The sequence below is a fragment of the Loxodonta africana genome, chromosome 16 (assembly GCF_030014295.1).
Source record: "Loxodonta africana isolate mLoxAfr1 chromosome 16, mLoxAfr1.hap2, whole genome shotgun sequence".
In the NCBI taxonomy this organism is placed as follows: Eukaryota; Metazoa; Chordata; class Mammalia; order Proboscidea; family Elephantidae; genus Loxodonta; species Loxodonta africana.
The window spans coordinates 54,486,918-54,507,106 of NC_087357.1; positions in this window are offsets into that span (position 1 = coordinate 54,486,918).

Sequence of the window (20,189 nt, forward strand, 5' to 3'; positions counted from 1 at the left end):
TTGAAAAAAGGTATTTGCAATGAATAAGTTGTTGGTCTTGCAGGATTGTTACATGTGATCTCCAGTGTCGTTTCTATCACTAAGGCCATATTTTCCAACTACTGATCCTTCTTCTTTGTTTCACACTCTTGTGTTCCAATCACCAGTAATTATCAATGCATCTTGATTGCATGTTTGATCAATTTCAGACTGCAGAAGTGTGTAAAAAACTTCAATTTCTTCATCATTTGCAGTAATAGTTGATGTGTAAATTTGAATAAGAGTCATATCAGCTGGTCTTCTTTGTAGGCATGTGGATATTATCCTATCACTGACAGCATTGTACTTCAGGATAGATCTTGAAATTTTCTTTTTGATGATAAACATGATACCATTCCTCTTCATTACTGAACCTACCCAATTTAAAAGCTCCCATTAAACCTTAAAGATGTCATGTTGCCAAATCCAGACCCAGAAAGGAAGTGGTTGTTTCCGTGTGCAACTGAGATCTTCTGGCATGAATCATAGATGGCTGTCCAGAGAGGGGATGGTGACAGAGACAGCTCTAGATGGTTGGGGTCAGTGCCTGCAATAACCACATTTTCTGAACAGTGTGGCAAGTGTCCTTCCCACCCAAGTCTTGCCTTTTATAGGGGAGGTAACCAAAGGACAAAGCTCCCATATTCCACTTGGCAGAAGTCACCAGAAGCCAGAACGTGACCATGAAACATCACCAGGTAGGAAGACAACATCTCAGAGCAGGAGATTTGGTTCATTGATATCTGTGTCAAATGCATTCACAGCCCACATCCTCGGGGTGGTGGCCAATTTTAGCAAATGATAGAGCAGCTTCTCCTTTTTGACTGTGTACCTTATAGTTTTTCCTCAAGAAGTTCTGCAGAGATAAAAAATACCTCTAGCAGAAGTGGCACGTACTCCTTGGAGCATCTGGTCTTTCCTGCTCGGCCTGAACCCTGCCCGCCACTCTCTATTCCTGCTACCCCAAGGGCTGTGTAGGAAAACACTCCATATAATAATAATAACAACAATCATAATAAAAATCTTAGCTCCATACAACAGCCTCAAGATGACTGAGACAATTCCTTATTATCTCAGTAATCACCACCTAGTGTCTGAATTACTAATAAATGAGCTCTTTTCTCATTCTTAAAATAAAGAATAAAACATTTTATAAATGTACTAGATGAATGAAGTTTTCAGGACTTTAACACTTTTCCCAAAACGCCTAAGCCTTTACCAAGACGCCTCTCAGCTGTGCACACAAGTCTCCTAAAGGGACTCAGAGCCCTTGGTAGCTTGAGTTCTTTTCATGCCCCACACTGCCAACCCCTCTGTCAGGCCTGAAGAGAAGTCTACATATTTAAAAATAAAGAAAAAAAATGTTCAAAGTTTTGACTATGTCACACGCACGAACATTTTATTTACTGACTGGAGAATTGTGTCTTATTTTCAAGTGACTAGAATTTAATGGAGCAAAGGAAGAAATAGTCCAATGGAGAGAATTTAAAAAGTTTCCGGGAGATAAAAATAAATTGCTTTGTAAGTATATCTCTTCAGCTACTATAAGCACTAAAAGGGTACACACTACTTGCTGTCATCCCTTTTCCCATGATGGTACCTTGCATATAGGACGAGATCACTCATGCACTTGATCAAACATCTACTGAGCAGCTCCCACGTGCAAGTGTGTGTCATTTCTGGGGATACAGTGATGACAATAACATGACCACTGTCTTGAATTAATGCAAAATCCTAATGGATGAGCTAACAAAAAGAAAAAAAATGATAATTATATCCATGATTTGTAGAGCTTGGTAGGTACAAAGTGCCACCGGGACACAGAGGAAATTGAGGAACACCTGAGTGAGAGTCAGTTGAGATGCTCAATAATTATTCTTCAACCTTATACTATTAAACTTATTAAATTATTGCTACTTTATGGAAGTATTTGAATTGGAGGGCCCAAGTATATTGGACAATCTTCACAGTGCAGGTCAGGGAAAGTCCCATGAACAAAATAGAACTGCTCTCCAAACTCTTAGGAGTCAAGTGAAATGCCAGAGAGCAGTTGCTTGTCCTAATATGGAAGCAACATTACCACTGGGAGATTGTTAGTTGCTGTAGGATCGATTCAGACTCGGGGTGACCCCATGTGCAGAGTACAACTGCTCCATTAGGCTTTCAAGGCTGTGACCTTTCAGAAGCAGATCTCCAGGCCTGTCTTCTGAGGCATGGGTGGGTTTGAACCACCAACTCTTCTACTAGTAGTCCAGCACTTAACCATTTGCACCACACGGGGACTTTGAAAAAACAGTACACCTTGAGACTGTCTAGGGTATATCATTTCAGGAAGGTCTGGGTCAAGTCTGTTTTCCTACATCCTAAAATACCTTCCCCACCCAGTTCACTGTTGTCTAAAGTGCCACACGGAGAAATGCATTCTCTTATCCATTCTAAGGGTTTGCCCTCCAGTGACACAGTGGTTAAGAGCTTGGCTGCTAACCAAAAAAAAAAAAAAACCAAGAGACTGTCAATTCAAATCCACCAGCCGCTCCTTGGAAACCCTATGGGGCAGTTCTACTCTGTCCTCTGGGGTCATTATGAGTCAGAATCAACTTGACAGCAATGGGTAAAATGAAAATACTTTTGGAGAGGAATTATATATTTCCTCATTATTACTCCAGTATGAAGGAGTTTTACTGTTTCCTGAGGACAAAGCTTAATAGAAAAATAGAGGGAAATGTATGACTTCCCTAGGTAGCAAGGGAAATTGAAAGGGCACCTCTGAGTCTAAAAGGAAACTGTACCTCACCTGCTTTAACTAATTTCCTTCTTTATAACTTTAAACTCTCCTAAACAATAAGCATCTGTCCAACTTTCCTCTCAGTTTCTGAAAACTCAAGCCTCCTCTCAAGAAAACAAATAAAAAATTCTGTTTAAGATCTAAGAAGGTCCTGTAACAATCTCAGTTTTTTTGCTTAGATCAATCACTGAGAGGCCAGAACAAAATGATTCACAGATATCATAGATCAAAGTAAGCACAGTGTATATTGGCTCTCTCTCCTCAGACATGCACTTCTAAGCACTATCCCATGACATAGCAGCGAGCATTTGGGGGCTAAAGGAAGATGCTCTATCTACTGCACAGGTTACATCACCAGCATGCCTTGGAAGCAATTATATCTAGTTCTATAGGCCCCTGGGCTTTGTTAAGGGCCAGAAATTCTCTTTTTACATTGTAAAGTTCTCTATTGCCAGAGAATTTACATCATCCTCCTAGGCCCCTATCCAAGAGGTTGATATCCGTACAAACTTCACAGGCAAACAATGGATGAACACATTCATTTACTCAAAAAAACATTCTCTCAATGCCAAGAAATGTGATTGGAAATGAGAACAAAGTGGTGAAGGAGACATAGTTCCAATCTTTGGGGATCTCAAAACATGCTCATTTGAAAAGGATGAATGAGACATCTATGTTTTCAAGCAGAGTACTATTGACTTGTTGGAAAGAAAAATACCCACCTGTTCAGGAAATCTATCCTTCCAAAAAATATAAACATTCCTTGCCAAAGCCCCAATAGAAGAGATTATCACCAATGAAATTGCTCTGAATTTGGCCCAGGTGCAAAGTCCTCTGGCAGCAGGGGTTTTCTGTGAACCCTAAAATGAGCTCTCCAGTGACAGGCTTCCATTCTCCAAGCTACAGCATAAATTTTATTTTAAGGCAAGCCCTGGCATGCAAGGACAGACCAGGCTGATGGACACATTTTAAACTAGAACACCATAAATTGGCCAGGCCTGTTGAGGAATATAGCCATGGCACATGTTCTGGCTCTCAGGAAAAGTCTAATGAGAATGCACACTCCCTTACATTCTCAAATTTTCAAGTAATAGTTAAGCAATAGCCCCAAATAAAATAATATAAATCCCAGAAAATTATCCTTTGCACTATTCAAATCACCCAGACTTAAAGTTTGAATTCCTTCAGCCCACTTCCTAAAGAAAATTGTTCAAACATCTTTTTTTTAATCTGTTTGCTTTGATTGTGAGGTTAAGAAAATTGTTGGGGAACTTTTATTAGTTAAACCTAAATAGCCAGCTGATAGGAAATAAGATTAATAGTTAAGATGGAGACAGACAAAGAGAGGCCTGAGGAGTCAGAATTTTGTACTTGATTTTTGTACTTGATTCTCTAAGCAATGAAAAGCCAGTAAGACAACTCGGTGAACAAGAGACCTGGTAAAGCAGAATTTTCAAAACTGTTGACAGTATGCAGAGTTAACCAAAAAATGGGTAAGAAATCTAGATCGGAGTTACTTCCTCCAAGAAAAGGAGGTGGTATATAAAAGGAATAGACAACAAAGGTAGACTCTAAGATGCATTTCAAAGAAAGAAACACAATGTATTTGGATTCCTATAATCTTTGGAAGTTTGCTTAAATTTTAAATGCACATTTAATCCCAGTTGAGGAAACTTGAGGAAGTTACTTGTACTATAGGCCTTTGTTTCTTTCTGTAAAATGGGTTTGACAATTGTACCTACCTCATAGGATTATTGTGACGATTGATACAATGCATGGGTATGAATAATCTTAGAATCCCTGCTACACTAATTTATATAATAAACTAAAACAAACAAACTCATTGCTGTCAAGTTGATTCTGACTCATATCGACCATGTAGGGTAGAGTAGACCTGCCCCATAGGGTTTCCAAGGAGCAGCTGGTAGATTTGAACTGCAGACCTTCTGGTTAGCAGCCAAGCTCTTAACTACTGTACCACCAGGGCTCTGTTATATAATAAGTATTCTATAAAAAAGAGCTTTTTTCTTTTTCAGGATTACTACATTATTACTATTATTATTATTAGAAACACCAAAAAGTGAGGTAAAACTGGTTTCCTTTTGAATAATATTCTTCCATTTTTATTCACTATGCTATTTTAAAGTTTCAGATTGAAATTTAAATAAATAGATTTCTGGGCATAAAACATCACTAGACAAAACAATATCTGTGGCACTGAGGGCTTAAAAAATATATTTTTTACTATGTATTCATTAGTATTTTTCATTTTTAAATGTACTTATCCTGACTTCTTAGGCCTTTCTTTGTCTCCATCTTAACTGTTGTTGTTAGGTGCAACTGAGCAGGTTCTGACTCATAGTAACCCTATGATGGAGATAGATATCTACCTGGGCCTGCATCATCCTCATACTTATTGCTATGTTTGAGCCCATTGAGCACCCACTTGTGTCAATTCATCTTGTTGAGGGTCTTCCTCTTTTTTGCTGACACTTTACTTTACCAAGCATGATGTCCTTCTTCAAGGACTGGTCCCTCCTGATGACATCTCCAAAGCATGGGAGACAAAGTTCTACCATCCTTGCTTCTAAGGAGCATTGTGGTTGTACTTCTTCCAAGACAGATTTGTCCATTCTTCTGTTGCCCATGGTATATTCTTTGGCAACACCATAATTCAAAGGCATGGGTTGTTCTTTGGTCTTTCTTATTCATTGTCCTGCTTTCAAATGCATATAAGGCAACTGAAAATACCATGGCTTGGATCAGATGCACCTTAGCTCTCAAAGTGACATCTTTGCTTTTTAACACTTTGAAGAGGACTTTTGCAGAAGATTTGCCCAATGCATCTAAACTAGCAATCTTATATCCCACCACATGCCTATTTAGGATTAATTAATAAGTTACTCAACAATTTTCTTAACTGCACAATTAAACAAACAAATATAAAAAGATTTTTTGAGAAAAAGTGTATTTAAAATGAAACAGAAAAAACAATGTGTGACCACACTTAAAAAAAAAAAAAAAACAGATGACAGATATACGCTTTTTAAAAAGTGAAGATAATAATTACAACAATAAGAATTAATATTCATTAATTGCTTACTATATACCTGGCACTGTGTTACACTCTTTCACTTATATTAACCCGATTAATTCAATTAGGTCAGTATTATTTGTATCTTGAAGTACAGTGGTAGTATTATTAGCATCCTCAAGTGATAGGTGAAGGACAGAGAAATTTACTGACTTGTCTCCAGAGACACCCAGCTTATTAGTAGCAAAACTGAGAACTGAACCCACACAACCTGGCTACATATATGTAAAGACTTATACCATCTGAGAAACAAATCTCTGTATGATCACAATTGGCTCTGCTAGCCACAATATCTGGATAGGTATTTCTGTGAGGAAATGCTGTTTCTACGTTTGACTAGTCAACTTTGTTGTCCGATGGCTGGCCACATAAGAATGACCTATTGCTATCCAAGGAATTTTAATTGACTCCCAGGATAAGCCTCCCCCCCCACACACACACCTTTTTTTAAGGGAAAGAAAAATAAAATTTAAACAATAATAACATCTGAAGCATCAACATTTTGTAACTAACAAATCTTCCCAATATCCAAACTCAACATCAAGATCCAGGGGCAAATACAGAATTAATAAATCTTTTCCTAATTCTTTCAAAATCCTGTGATTTCCCAAAGATCTGTCATCTTTGCACCTGCCAATGAATTACGGAATTTAAGCCAGAGCTACCGAGTAATGAAATTGAGTGCAAATGGATAAAAGAGCTACACTGCTGTGAACCCCAGCAGAGAGCAGCACCACTCAAAGCTGTGGAGATTCCTGCTATGAAAACATTGTACAGTGGCCTGGACTTGAATGCCTGGCTTGTATGAGAGGTTATTTAAGAGCCTCATGAAACTTCTGAATGATACTGGTCCCACGGCTTTAACGAGACTAGAGTTTAGAACAAGTGTGGCCTGAACTGGCCTTTCTTTGTCAAGATGCTTTTCCATCAAAACCCAGTTTATAGAAAACAACCACTTCATTTTTTTAAGTTGCTCTTTGGCAACTATTGTAGCTCACAATTTTAAAAATTACTGGGCATGACAAGAAACCTATAAGGCAAAATAAATGTCACATTTGTGTAAAACTATCTAACCCTTAAAGTGACACATTAGGACATTCTGCAGGGGTTGGGGAAGCACTGGATTTATTTTCAGCTGATGGTAGCATAGTATGCACTGTGGTAACTGGAAGTTCCTAGGAAGTGTTTCTGATTCATTTTTGCTCATTTTGCTTTCAAATCAAGAGAGCTACTGACAGGGATCCCAATAGAGGGTCCTGGACAGAGCTGGAGAAAGATATAGAACAAAATTCTAACTCCAAAAGAAAGACCAGACTTGCTGGCCTGAAAGAAACTGGAGAAACCCTGAGAGTATGGCCCCCAGACAACTTATCAGCTCAGTAATGAAGTCACACCTGAGGTTCACCCTTCAGCCAAATATTGGACAGACCTATGAAACAAAATGAGACTAAAGGGGCACACCAGCCCCGGGGCAAGGACTAGAAGGCAGTAGGGGACAGAAAGCTGGTAATAGGGAACCCAAGGTTGAGAAGGAGAGCATTGACATGTTGTGGGGTTGTTAACCAATGTCGTAAAGCAGTATGTGTATTAACTGCTTAATGAGAAACTAGTTTGTTCTGTAAACCTTCATCTAAAGGACAATAAAACTGATAAAAAAAAAAAAAAAATCAAGAGACCTAAAGGCACACATTTTGGAGAAGAGGGTCAGGAGATCTGTGAGTGCACATGCTGCAAAACATGAGTTTTCATTTATAAGTAGAAATGAAGGCTGCTTGTTTGTAACTGCTAAGTGAGTATTGATGGTTACAAAAAGCTGCATGGTATAAGCGCTTATTGAAGAACCTACTGTACCATGTCTTTGCAATATTTAATGGCATAGCAGAGTTCCTGCTAGGCACAGGCACATTGTCGCGATTCCCAAAATTTTTAGAAAGACTTCTTTTCAGTACATTTTGAGTGTTGTCTTAAAGCTTTCATGATTTCAATTGCTGCTGTTTGTACTTTTAATTATACATTACTTTTAGTTTACCACCATCGTTCTTAATTTACTTTGCAGCATTCGTTTAGGTTGATTCTGCATACGTAGTGATGTATATTTGCATCACCAGTATTTCTGGTCTGTAGTTTTCCAACTCGACTTTTATAAACTATATTCCATAAAGACACATGTGAATCACCATAGTACTGCAGCTAAAGCACATATATGCATAATCTCCCAAAGTATTTTGCTAGTTTGGCCAATTATTTACCTCTGTATAATCACCTGGTTTAAACTAGAGAGGGATTGTGCCTGGGATGGTTCTGGGAGTGGAGAATGGGGTACTGAGTGCTGGCAGAAACACAGTGCGAATAAATGGCAGTGACATAGTCCAGTGATATGCGTGGAGCATAAGTATTGGAAGATATCTTCTGAAAACAAGCTAGATGGTGAAATAATTTTGGGAAATTCAATGTAAAATGAAGGTTAAAATAGATGTTGTCAGGAATTCTCAGGACCTTTAGTATGTTAGGGAAACCCTGTTGGCATAGTGGTTAAGAGCTATGGCTGCTAACCAAAAGGTCAGCAGTTGGAATCCACCAGCTGCTCCTTGGAAACCCTATCAGACAGCTCTACCCTGTCCTATGAGTCAGAATCGACTCGACAACAACTGGTTTGGTTTTTGTTTGGTTTAAGTATGTTAGCATGTATTGTGAATCGCTGTGAATGGAATGCATCATGTAGAATTCCACAGACACATTTTACAGCTAAATAGCTATGGACTTTTTCAAGAACATTGTGAAATGCTCGCTTAGGGAAGTTCTACTATTTTTGTGAACATCACTGATGGGAAATTAGTGGTTTAAAAGCCCTGATACTTTCTTATCCTCTGAATGTGATTAATAACAGCTACAGTTACATTGGGCTAAAGCTTCTAAAAGTTGAAACCAAGAATCATCACAAATAAACTGTTGTTTTACTTTGTGGATGTCATCAACCAAAGACCACTAAGAATACACTCTTAAGCAACAAAGTTACATTTATTACTTTACATAGTAAGACAGACTGTACTCCAAGGAGATCCAAGAGATGTCTCAAAAGAAGGGAGCTGGAGAAGGGCATATACAGGGTTTGGGGGATAGGAGCTTGTCATAGGATGGTCTTGACAGACAATGACGGATTTGTAAACTGGTAATTGGCTAGAAGTGTCAGTGATCTTAACATTAGAACACGTAAATCCATGCAGAATTGTAGTTAGATCAGTGCTCATTATGTTCTTTTCAGTCCTAAGCAACTAAAAATAAGTACTTTCCAAGATTTTTCTTCTACAGATTCTACGTACAGCTGGTTTTCAGCAGTGTAATGGTTAGAAACTAGAGATTCCTTGAGTAGACTGAAGTCATGTTGACCCTGACTAATAGCAACATTATTAAAGGCTGAGACTTGTATAGCATTTATTATGTGTCAGGCACTGTTGCTAGTGCTTTACACATATGTACTTAGTCCTCACAAAACCTTAGGAAGTACTATGATCATTTTTTTTGTTTTTATTGATGAGGAAACCAATGCACAAATACATTAAGAAACTTGCACATCTAGTAGATGGCACAGCTAAGATTTGAAACCAGGAAGAATCCCAACAGGTAAAATATTTAAAACCAAAGCAAATCAGGGTATTTTGGGGCAGAAGTGTAGCCTCCCCACTCAATGACTTGCTCCTCCAACCACTTACCTGGCCTGTGACCTGCAAGGGAGCTCCAAAGAAGCCTATAAATCACTTATGGGTTTTTTAAAGGACCAGTGGTCAAGGATTAAAGGCCTTTTATCATTTTATACAGAGAGAAACAATCAGGGATCAGAGCTCTTATATTGATTCTGCCACTATCCACCTCTGTGGTCTGAAGCAATTAATTTAACTCCTCCAGTCTTAAATATTCTCTAAATTTTCTTCTAGCTCAAAGCTCCTGAGCCAAAAAAAATTTTAGTGTTTCCTTCTGCTATGGGTCTTTCTACCACTCATGGAATTTAGATTACGAAATTCTGATATCAATATAAATAATGAGTCAGAACCAGAAGCAATAAGTAGATAAGAACTCAATGCCACTGGGAGCTGAGTTATCTCTTGGATGAGTGTGTTCGATCATGTGGAAACCACTTTAAGATGTAGCTTGTATCCTGGCCATGTAATCTGCTCTATTCCCTTAGTGCTGCTCAGGGCTTTTTCTTTTCTACCCAGCCAATCCTGTTTCTCTCAGGAATATTTTCCTCTTTGTAAACTTTTTCAGGCAGGTATTGAAATGCAGACCACCATTATATATTTTCTTGACTAAGCTTTTTTAGTTGGAATTTCACTATTTCTAGGAGGGTCTGGTACTTCCCTATGGTCTTTTTTAGCCCAACTTATATATTTACGTTTTGGTTGAGTTTCTGTCCGCATTTGTGTTTATGTATGCCTACAGAGATTAGCCTTCAATCATTTATTAATAAATAAACAAACTCACTCACCTCCAGGCACTTTGTTGCTAACCATCACAACTCTGATAAATAAAACATAGTTCCTGTCCTTACAGAAGCTCACATTACATTAGAAGTGACAAACATGTAAACAAGTATAGCATCAGGTTAGACGAGGGCAATTAGAAGTATATAAGATAAAATCTTGGCGGGCAAGGGGAGAGGAGATTACAGAAGACTTCCCGGGGAGGTAATATCCAAGATAAAATAAAATCAAAGTGGGAAGGAACCTTCAGAAAGATGGAACATCATATTTAAAGTCACAGGACATGAATCTGCAAAGTAGTTTGTCAAGTGAGAGAGAATGATGGGAGACATGATGGGAATTAGAGCAAGTGCTGTACTGTAAAGGGCCATATGTGATCATAGCTAGAATCGAGGCTCTACTCTTAGATGTGCTACCTCACCTACACATTGCCACGAGTTGGAAACAACTCAACAGCAACTGGTTTGGTCTTCAACCTCTCTGAGCTCAGTTTGCTCGTGTATAAAATGGATATAATGCTCTCTTCACAATGTTCTAAGGAGGGTTTAATGTGATATTATCTGGTAAAATTCTTAGCAAAGCACAGAGAATGAACATGAGAAGTATCGGTTTGCTCTGAATCATGTGACAATTTCCTCAGCCTCTTAAGTCATTCTTGGATGTCCCATCTATGAATCTCCATCATGCTTCTTTAAAGTAACCAGCATCCCATATAATAATGCCAATGAAGATATATCATGGTTTGCAAAGGGGAAGGAAAATGTTTTTTTTTTTCTTTCTTTGCAATCTAATAACACATTTGCTGATATTTTTGTTTTTTAAAGCAGGTATCTTATTTATCTCTAGTGCTACTGTAATACAAATACCATAAGTGGATAGCCATAAAAAACTGAAATGTATTTTCTCACAGTTTGAATGCTAAAAGTTCCAATCAGGGTATCAGGTTTAAGGAAGGGTTCTTCCTTGTTAGTAGCTCCAGGTGTTCCTTAACATGACTTGGAGCTCCTTCGTGTCTGCCTTCCCCCATGTGTGTGTCTCTGTGTCTATTCTACTCTTTTTATAACTCAGAAGTGATTAAGCTTAGGCCACACCCAACTCTGGTATGGACTCTGATATAGACTCTTTAACATAATAAGAGAAAAACTTTATTTTCAAACAGGGACCAGAAATCCAACAAATATTTTGAAGTGACACAATTCAATCCTGAACAACAGGACAAGTAAAAAACTGGAGAAAGAGAAATGTGTACATCTGTGTGCTTACATTTACGCGTCTCTTTTATTTCTCCATCTATACCCACTCCTTAGTAGTATGAATGACTGTCATTTTTTGCCCAGAACTATCCTGGTTAAGGGCTATGGCTGCTAACCAAAAGGTCGGCAGTTCGAATCCACCAGCTACAACTTGGAAACCCTGCGGAGCATTTCTACTCTGTCCTATAGGTTCACTGAGTTGGAATCCACTCAACAGCATACGGTATTTGTTTTTTTTTATTCCTGGTTTTAACACTGGAAATCCCATCTCTCATGAAACTCCTCAATCACAAACAAACTGGGATTGTTGGCGGCTCAGTGATGGAACCTTTGCCTCCCATGCATGCAGGAGATTCGGGCTCTGTTCCTGGTCAATTTGCCACATGCACAGCCACGACTCATCTGTCAGTGGAAGTTTATGTATTTCTGTGGGGCTTCCAGACTAATACACACAAGGAAGAAAGGCCTGGTAATCTAATTCTGAAAATGAGCCAACGAAAACCCTATGGATCACGGTGTTCTGATACACAAATGATCATATGATGGCACAGGAAAGGGCAGTATTTTTTTCTGTTGTGCATGGGGTCACCACGAGTCAGGAGCTGACTCAACGGCAGCTAACAACAATCACCATAACTTTAAGTATCGTTAGAAGCCAAGACATTTAGTAGACCTCCAATTGTTTAACTGAGCATATGGACACTCTAAAATAAGACAAAATAGGCCAGCCTCCATTGTAGTTATGTTTTAGCGAACAGGGAATAAGTAGAAACGTCGTGTGACACTTCTTGGTAGTTTTCTTAGGAGAGAGCACATTCTTTTTTCTTTCCTCCTCTATGCCAACTACAATGCATAGATAATGGCTAGACCTCAAGCTTCCAAGCTTCTGTATTAGACAATGAGTTAGAAGCCACATGTAGAAAGGGGGAAAGCAACAAGGAGAAGAGTCTAATTTCAGAATATTTGTCAGATCATCATACCAGTCTTGGATTGTGTATCTCAGAACTTTTTTTTAATGTATATATAAGAGAGAGAGCAATTATTTTCTCACTTCAACAAATGTTATTTTGAGTTTTCTGTTATTTACAGCCAAACTTAATCATAAATGAGATAGCAGCTAAAACCAAAACCAAACCCATTGCTGTCGAGTCGATTCTGACTCAGCAACCCTATAGGACAGAGTAGACTGCCCCATAGGGTTTCCAAGGAGTGCCTGATGGATTTGAACTGCCAACCTTTTGGTTAGCAACCATAGCTCTTAACCCCCATGCCATGCCACCAGGGTTTCTGAGATAGCACCTCTATGCCGACAGTTCCCAAATTTGTAACTCCAGTCTCAATCTGGCTTCTTAACTCAGTTTCATGTATCCAAGTGCTTACTTTCCATGTCCGCTCTCATGTTTAAACGGCATCTCAAAATTTGGAGGTATAAAGTGGAACTTCAAAATTTCACCTGCTCCCAACCTGCCTCTCTTTACTGCTGTCACATCTTAGTGAGTAGCACCTTTATTCCAATTGTTTAGCTGAGCCAATTTTCCAGCCAAAAATCTTGAAACAGTCTTTACTCCTCTCTTTCTCTTATACCCTCATCCAATCCATCTGCAAATCCTGGCAGTTCTACTGTTAAAACCTAAAGTTTTATCACCACCTCTACTCCCACCATTCCCTTTCAAGTGCACATTAACTTTCACCTAAATGTTTGCAAAGGAGGCCAGGTTTTGCAGTGGTTAAGTGCTCAGTTGCTAACTGACAGGTTGGCAGTTCAAACCCACCAGCTGCTCCACAGGAGAAAGAAGTGGCAGTCTGCTTCTATAAAGATTCCAGTTTTGGAAACTCTATGTGGCAGTTCTACACTGTCCTATAGGGTCACTACGACTCAAAACTGACTTGACAGTACTCAGCAACAGCAAAATGTTTGCAAGAACGTCCACTCTGGCTCCTCTATAGACCCTTTTCCTCTCAGCCAGTATCCTCCTTTAAAAATACGTGTCAGATAACCTCACTCCTCTGTTCAAATACTTCAGTGACTTCCCAGTCACTGAGAGCAAATACTGAAGTCTTAACTATGGCCGTGGTCCCTGGGTGGCACAAACAGTTAAGCATTCTATTACTGCCTGAAACATTAGCAGTTTGAACCCACCCAGAGGAGCCTTAGAAGATAGGACTGGTCATCTGCTTCTGAGAGGTCACAGTGTTGAATACCCTATGGAGCAGTTCTACTCTGTACACATGGGGAAACTGAGTTAGAATCAACTAGATGGCAACTAACAATAATCTACTATGGCCTATGAGGTTCTAGCTGAACTCATTCCTCCAATGTTTCATTGACCTCAGATCCTACCGCTTTTCTTGCCACTGTGCTCCATCTGGAGCTCTGGTGGTGCAGTGATTAAGAGTTCGGCTGCTAACCAGAAGGCTGGTGGTTTGAATCCATCAGCCGCTTCTTGGAAACCCTATAGGGGCGGTTCTACTCTGGCCTGTAGGGTTGCTATGAGTCAGAATCAACTCAGCAGCAACAGGTTTGGTTTTTTGGTTTATGCTCCACCTACCCACGCATTGATTTTCCTCATCTGTATGTCTTCTCATGTCCTGTAATTGATAGCCACCATACTTCTCAAAAATGTCTTCCTAACAAGTCTTTTTAAGTGCTACAGCTGCTAACCAAAGGGCTGGCAGTTTGAATCCACCAGGCGCTCCTTGAAAATTCTACGGGGCAGTTCTACTCTGTCTTATAGGGTCGTTACGAGTAGGAATCGACTCGATGGCAGCTGGTTTTTTTTTTTAAGTCTGTAAAATGGCCATGCCACATAACTCCTTAAGCTGCTTTGTTTTTCTTTTTAGCACTAATCACCATCTGACATATTACATATTTATTGGTTTCTTTTCTATATTACTCCACTAGATTGAAAGCTTCATAAGTGTAGGGATATTATATGTTTTATTGGCCATTATGTCCCCAGGGTCCCAAACAATACCTGGGATATAATAAGGGCTCCATCAATATTTGTTTAAAGAATGAATAAAAGGGTCCTGTTCAGTGTCTAGAAACCTAAGCGTAGAGTCTCGAAAAAGAATGAAAGAGGGCCTCCAAAAAGTATCTCCAATAGGGCACTTCCATTGAATTGTTCTTTATAATTTAGAGTTCTGAGGGACGTTGGTCAAGATTGTTAGCCCAGGGTTATCCGGGGTGTTATCCTAGCTGGTGGTTCCACCAGGCCAGGGCAGGAGGAAATAATTTTTAAGAGCAAGAAAGTAAAAAAAAAAAAAAAAATTTAAGAGTGGCCTAAATCAAAACTAATGAGATTGAGTGAGAAATTAAAGTCAACATTCCTCCCTCCCCTCAACCCTGCCCACCCCAAAAAATGACAAGTTCCGACTATTTTCAAACAAAATATAATGCAAGATGCTGAATTCATAACTCAGAGTCAGAAGCTGGGAAACTAGGGAAATGAATATATGAGTTAGCATGCAGCCGGTAATGGGGTAGTTTAAGTCCACAGCCACAAAACATACATCTGATGTTTAAAACTTGTGGTCAGGAGCTAGAACCACAGGTTCATGGAGAAGCCAATTTCAAAAAGATTAAGGCTAGACCTCTCCTACCACAAGCAGCAGTGTGTATATAGGAGCTCTGCTATGCTGCTTTCAGGCTTTAAGGGATATAAGCATGTTCTGCAGTTGGGAAAAGCAAATTGCATATCTTTTGTGCGCTCCCATTTTGAAACTTTCTTTGGATTCAATAACTCTCATTTTACTTATTTGTCATCATTTTTAATATCTACTCCAGTTGTTTTCAACCTTGACTGTGGACCAGAATCACCTATGCAGTTTCCTGAAGATACAGATAGTGAGGTCAACTACCTGGAAAAGCTGATTTCATAGGTTTGGGGTGGACCGCAGGTGTATGTTTGGTTGTCTGTTGTTTGTGTTTTAGTTTCAGAGGTCCACACAATAGTCAAGTTTGAGAACTAATGATCTAACGTGTGACAAGCACAAAGCTAGGTCTTATGAATGTTTTTTAAAAGTCTAAATCATTGTTAAATGAATCTTTTGTTGAAATTACATGTATTTTGGGATATCTGAATCATTGACAATTTTTATTAAATCTGAAAGAAACTAAGTGAAAAAGATTTAGCAAAAATCTTGGCTGTCTGCTCCAGGAAACTCTTACTCCAGGAAGAAAAGACTGTTAACTAATTAAAAATTCTTACCTGTTTAAAGTAACAGCTTGCTCATTAGAACTGGTCCAACAGAACTTTGGACATTAAGTTCATTTCAAGATCCTCAACTCACTGTGACCACAAGTTCGAAGCATTATGTCATAATTCTGCCCAGTCACCAATAATTCTTCACTTTCCAAGGAAGACATGCCTTAAAATCATCCAGGCCAGTCCATAAATCCCAAGAAATATTTTCCCCAAATTTCCCTATTTTGAGATACTGAGACTCTCAAAATGGTGTTCTTTGAATTCAATTTAACAACAGTTAGGTGCCATTGAGTTGGTTCCAACTCATAGTGACCCTATGTACATCAGAATGAAACACTGCCCAGTCCTGCACCATCCTCACGGTTGTTGTTATGCTTGAGCCCATTACTGCAGCTACTGTATCAATGCATCTTGTGGAGGGTCTTCTGCTTTTTTGCTGACCCTCTAATTTACCAAGCATGATGTTGTTCTCCAGGGACTAGTCATTCCTGCTAACATGTCCAAAGTATGTGAGAAGAAGTCTAGCCATCCCTGCTTCCAATGAGCTTTCTGGCTGTACTTCTTCCAAGACAGATTTGTTCATTCTTTTGGCAGTCTTTAGTATATTCAATATTCTTTGCCAACACCATAATTCAGAGATATCAATTCTTCTTTGGTCTCCCTTATTCATTGTCCAACTTTCACAAGCATATGAGGTGAATGACAACATCATGGCTTGATGGGTCAGGAACACTGTACACATGGTATGTCTTCCTCTGACCCTAACCACACAGATCAAGGTCAGATCTTACAAGTTACAAGGCCCAGTCTTTCAGACTGCCAAGTTTTCCCAAGACTTTAGATGCCAACTGTAAGCTTAGAGTCCCTACCATACTATCAATTCTAACTTGCTGGCTACAGATTTGGGGTTTTCCCACCACCTTCTCAGGATATAAGCCATAAGTCTGGGAGTTTCCAGGGTCCCCCCTTACTTCCGATCTGCTGGCTATAAATTTGGATGTTCCCTTTACCCCCTCAGGATAACAGCTTTAATCTCCAGGGTCCTCAGCCCCTCTTGCTTCTGACCTAATGGCTCCCACTAGTCCTTTGGGTTAGATAATTCGCTAGGACAACTTACAGTTGGAATCTCACAGTGGAAAGTGCTATACTTAATGATTACTGTAAAAAAGGATACAAATGAAGAGAGATGGATAAGGCGAGGCTGGGAGGGAGGAGGATTCCCAATGGGTCCCAAAAAGGGACAAGCTACCCTCCCCCCTGCATGGATGTCTTTTACTATTGAGGAAGCCCCTGGAGCTTCTATACCCAGAGCCTTTATTGGGGCCTCATTATGTAGGCATGATGGAATGAATCATGCCCCCATCCCTTGAGGTCTGCTGATATCAGGAGGTTGTCTTTCTGGTTTGGCCAGCCTCTATCTGAGTCACTTCATTAACATAACTTGTCAGGTCTGGAGTCCTCTTAGAAAACAAAAACCAAAAACCAAACCCATTGCCATCTAGTGGATTCTAAATTACTCAGGAAATTCTAAGGTTTTAGAAGTTATCTCCCAGGAATAGATAAAAGACTGAATTCTTTGGATAAAGTTAACCTTACAACTCAAAAATTAAAACTAAGAAAGTTTTACAGCACAAACAAATTGCATCCATAATAAGGAGATAGATGGAACTTAAAGCAAAAGACAGTTTGGGGCTGCATGATTCTTTATCTTGAAAAGGTCTTATCTCATGCTTTAAAAATCCAGATAAGCTAAGTGAATCCATGTCAAATTACAATTCTAATATCTAGGATTTATGTACCAAATGGGGAAAGACAGATGTTCTTAAGTTTGATCAGTGATAGCCTTTTTTCCTCCCTGGAGAGAGCCAAAACTTTTCAACGGGTATGCATTAAAGAAAAGAAAAAAGAAGTACTGAAATTTTAGCATTCAAAAACCTAGAAAAAAGTAAGAAATCTGAAGTTTTCTGAGTTAATCTCCAGTTATAGGCTTATCTCGTTTTATTGTGCTTTGCTTTATTGCATTTCACAGGTATTGCATTTTTTTACAAATTGAAGGTTTGTGGCAACCCGTGTCCAGCAAGTATGGGAATATTTATCCAATAGCATGTGCTCACTTCATGTCTCTGTGTCACATTTTGGTAATTCTCACAATACATCAAACTTTTTCATTATTATTATATCTGTTATGGTGACCTGTGACGTTTGCTGTTACTATGGTAATTGTTTTGGGGCATCACGAATCACTCCCATATAAGACGGTGAACTTAATTGATAAATATTGTGTGTACTGTTCTGACTGCTCCACTGACCAGCCATTCCCCCATCTCTCTCCCTCCCCTCAGGCCTCCTTATTCTCTGAGACACAACAATATTGAAATTAGGTCAATTAATTACCTTGCAACGACCTCTAAATGTTCAAGTGAAAGGAAGAGTCATACATCTCTCACTTTAAATCAAAAGCTAGAAATGATTAAAAGTAGTGAGGAAGGCATGTTGAAATCCAAGTCAGGCTGAAAGCTAGGCTTCTTGTGCCAAACAGTTAGCCAAGTTGTGACCGCAAAGGAAAAGTTCTTGAAGGAAATTAAAAATGTTATTCCAGTGACAAGTGAATGATAAAACCCAAAACCTGCTGCGGTCGAGTCTATTCCGACTCATAGAGACCCTATAGGACAGAGTAGAACTTCTCCATAGAGTTTCCAAGGAGCACCTCGTGGATTTGAACTGTTAACCTTTTGATTATTAGCTGTAGCACTTAACCGCCGCACCACCAAGGTTTCCACATGAATGATGAGAAAGCCAAACAGCATAATGCCCGTATGGGGAAAGTTTCAGTGGTCTGGATAGAAAATCAAAGTAGGCACAATATTTCCTTAAGCCAAAGCCTGATCCAGAGCAAGGCCTTAACTCTGTTCAATTCTATGAAGTCTGAGAGAGGTGAGGAACCTGCAAAAGACAAGTCTGAAGCTAGTAGAAGTTATTTCATGAGGCTTAAGGGAAGAAACTGTCTCCATAACATAAATGTGTGGGATGAAGAAGCAAGTGCTAATATAGAAGTTGCAGAGAGTTATCTAGAAGGTCTGTGCCAACTCATGATCACCGCTATACCTGAGCCAATTGCCACAGCCACTGTGTCAGTCTCTCTCACTGACAGTCTTTCTCTTTTTTGCTGACCCTCTACTTTGCCAAGCATCATGTCCTTCTTCAGGGACGGATCTCTCCTGATAACATCTCCAAAGTATGTGAGATGAAGCCTTGCCATCCTCACTTCTAAGGAGCATTGTGGCGGTACTTTTTCCAAGACAGGTTTATTCATTCTTTTCACAGCCTGTGGCATGGCATGTCAATTCTTCAGCCTTCCTTATTCATTGTCCAGCTTTCACATGCATGTGAGGGGATTGAAAACACCAAGGTTTGGGTCAAGTACACCTTAATCATCAAGAGACATCTTTGCTTTTTAATACTTTGAAGAGGTTTTTTTTGCAGCAGATTTGCCCAAAGCAACGTGCCCTTTGGTATCTTGACTGCTGCTTCCATGGGTGTTGATCATAAGATCCAAGTAAAATGCATTCTGTTACAATTTCAATCTTTTCTCCATTTGCCATGATGTTGCTTACTGGTCCAGTTGTAAGGATTTTTGTTTTGTTTATGTTGAGGTGTAATCTATACTTGTCTCAGTTATCTAGTGCTACTATAACAGAAGTACCAAAAGTGGATAGCTTTAACAAAAAGAAGCTTTTTCTCTCAGAGTCTAGAAGGCTAGAAATTCAAACTCAGAGTGCCAGCTACAGAGGAAGGCTTTCTTTGTGTGTCAGCTCTAGGGGAAGATCCTTGTCATCAGTCTTCCTCAGTATAGGAGTTTCTCAGCACAGAGACCCTGGTTCCAAAGGATGTGCTATTCTCCTGGTTTTTGTTTCTTGGTGGTATGAGGTGTCCATGTTTTCCTGCTCACTTCTTTCTTTTATATCTCAGAAGATGTTGATTTAAGACACAACCTAATATTATAGATTGAGTCCTCCCTCGTTAACACAACTGCCTCTAATCCTGTCTCATTAACATTACTAAAAAAAAAAAAAAATTACCGTCACATCGATTCCGACTCCTAGCAAACCTACAGGACAGAGTAGAACTGACCCATAGAGTTTCTAAGGAACATCTGATGGATTCCAACTGACAACTTTTTGGTTAGCAGCCATAGCACTTAACCACTACGCCATCAGGGTTTCCATTTACATTATAGGGGTAGGATATACAACATGTAAGAAAATCACATTAGATGACAAAATGTTGGACAGTCACACAATACTGAGAATCATGGTCTAGCCAAGTTGACACACGTTTTGGGGAGATAAAATT